At 46.1% G+C, this 2576-nt stretch overlaps 1 protein-coding gene across 5 annotated transcripts in view; it reads left to right on the top strand.

Annotated features, from left to right (window-relative positions):
* Window positions 1–490: 490 nt before the first annotated feature.
* Window positions 491–2576, top strand: part of MIGA1 (mitoguardin 1) — a 90299-nt gene continuing 88213 nt past the window's right edge. For all 5 annotated transcript variants that reach the window (XM_032296539.1, XM_032296540.1, XM_032296541.1 and 2 more), the window contains exon 1: window positions 491–601. The gene's annotated coding sequence lies outside the window, so the exon portion shown is untranslated. The remainder of the gene's footprint in view (window positions 602–2576) is intronic.

Below are 2576 nucleotides of genomic sequence, written 5' to 3'. Positions count from 1 at the left end.
TTTCTAATTCAGCGGGAAACACAGAAAAAAGCTAAAGAGGGAATGAAATCAATAATAAATGTGTCATCTATACAGGACTAGAATGCCTCTTGACACTCATTAATTTGAGGACTGAGGTAGAAGTTCTTAATCTTAGATCCATGGATTGTTTTCAGGGTTTTGAACTTGTTTATATATATATGCACACACATATTTTTTTTTCTTTAATGTAATGAGCATGTGTATATGCATTTTTTTCCCAGGGGAAAGGCTACATCGTTTTCACCAGATTGATAACCGTTCTAGATCCCCGACAGTTCACGAACTGCAATACTGGTTTTTCACAGGTTTGTAATGTAAAAGGATGCAATTCGTCGAATCTAGTTTTTATATCCACTTGAGGAGACAGGAGCTTCTACCCTAAACAAAAATGGCAGGAAGTGCTTCACACGCAGCCCCTCTTGCAGAAAGCCTGGAAGGTCCGCTCCACTTTCTCTCCACCTTCCCACTCCTGACCCCGGAAGGACTCCGCCTTCCCCCGTCAGGCTGCTGCCGCTCAGCGCCAGGCTGCAGCTGGGAGGCAGGCGTGGGCGCACCAGCTGTACCTGGTCTGGAGCTCCCGGTACAGGCACGGGCGGGGCGGGGTGGCGAGGCGGGCGGAGGAAGGGGAGAGTTGGGTAACCACGCAGTTGGGGCAGAGCCCCCGGAGCAGGGGTGGCGCGGACTCCATCGCTGGCGTTAGCTCTCTTCCGAGCCAGGTGGAGCGGCGGAAAGCCGAAGGGTCGACGGCAGTGCCAGCCTGAACACCCCGACCTCGTCTCATCTCAGAAGCTAAGCAGGGTCAGGCCCGGCTAGTACTTAGGAATGCAGGAAGGTCCCCACGCCGGAGGGAGGCCTGTAAAGGAAGCGCGGAATTGGGATGGGACCGCTCGGAGCCCGAAGAAGGGTCTGGATGGCCGAGCTGGAGGGATCCCCTTTTCTGGTCCTCTTGGTACAGAAAAAGGAAGACAGCAGAGGAGAGCTCGGCGAGGGGCTGCTCTGGGGTCGGGGGAGAGCCCGCTGGAGGTTGGGCAGCTGGTGAGGTCCCAGGTTCGGCTTGGATGCGGGTGGTTTTGAGCAGGGAGTGGCTTTTGAGTGTGAAAGATTGCGCTGTTCTGCAGGTGCTTTCAGAGAATAATTTAGCACGGGTGTGCTGTGGTGTCAGGTCCTTAGTTGTTAAATATCTATTTTCCGGAGGGAGGACTCAGCTTGTTTTTGCACAAGACTTTGAGACCTTTGTTATTGTTGTTGTTGCAAGTAAACATTTTTGCTCTGTTCAAAGTGGCTTCTCAGAGTTAGGTTATATAGATCTGTGCTTCACGTCAATTTTCTGTTTGGTATTTCAGACTTTCCTTCCTGTTGGATTATAAAGTCAAAGTTGTAGGATAGAATTTTAAGATGTGTAAGATACAGCTGTTTATGACACTTATTTTTACTTCCCATGTAGTTGGAATGGAGAGGAACAAGTAATATCACACAGGACAGTATTTTTGGTTATGTTTTATCGATTCCTTCTACAAATTTGAATAATCATGAAACCACTTTCATGTTTGTTTTTTAGTATACTTCTGAAAGCAACTGAAATGACTAGTTTTTTTTGTTTGTTTGTTTTTCAATTAATAATGATTAGCTTTGGAATCAACTTCCTCAGTAATTTTAAATGAAAGGGAATGAGGTAGTTAGAATGCAAAAATAGAGGTTTGTCACAATCCTTTTTTTTTTCTTTTTGAGACAAAGTCTCTCTCTGTTGCCCAGGCTGGAGTGCAGTGGCGCCATCAGGGCTCACTGCAACCTCCGCCCCCAGGGTTCTAGCAATTACCCTGCCTCGGCCTCCCAAGTAGCTGGGATTACAGGCGTGTGCCACCGCGTCCAACTAATTTTTTTGTAGTTGTAGTAGAGAGGGGTTTCACCATGTTGGTCAGGCTGGTCTGGAACTCTTGACCTCAAGTGATCCACCTGCCTCAGCCTCCCAGAATGCTGGGATTACAGGCATGGGCCATCGCACCCGGCCGAGGTTTGTCATAATCTTTTAAGAAAATCTCTGCAGCCAATTAAAGTGTTTGCTTTATTTTCCTTCTCTTATGCTTAAAATTTGGAATGCTCTATTATAGGTAAAATTCCTTTGGGTGAATTATTCAGTATTTTTTTTTTAATGCAGTAGTTTAGATTGCTTAATGATCCAGAATCTAATTAGTAAAAATGTTTCTCAAAATAAAATTTATTAAGTTTTAGGGAGGGAGAAGAATAAATGTGCTTCTCCTCACCTCCTTTTTACTGTAATGATAAAAAGCAATGCATGTAGGCAAGTTTTTTTTTTTTTTTTTTTTTTTTTTGAGACAGAGTTTCACTCTTGTTACCCAGGCTGGAGTGCAGTGGCGCGATCTCGGCTCACCGCAACCTCCGCCTCCTAGGTTCAGGCAATTCTCCTGCCTCAGCCTCCTGAGTAGCTGGGATTACAGGCACGCGCCATCATGCCCAACTAATTTTTTGTAGTTTTAGTAGAGACGGGGTTTCACCATGTTGACCAGGATGGTCTCGATCTCTTGACCTCGTGATCC

The sequence above is a fragment of the Sapajus apella genome, unplaced genomic scaffold, assembly GCF_009761245.1.
Source record: "Sapajus apella isolate SASKATOON/1434 unplaced genomic scaffold, GSC_monkey_1.0 scaffold36, whole genome shotgun sequence".
Lineage (NCBI taxonomy): Eukaryota > Metazoa > Chordata > Mammalia > Primates > Cebidae > Sapajus > Sapajus apella.
The sequence above is the reverse complement of the archived record's forward strand: the minus strand, read 5'-3'. Positions and strand labels throughout refer to the sequence as shown.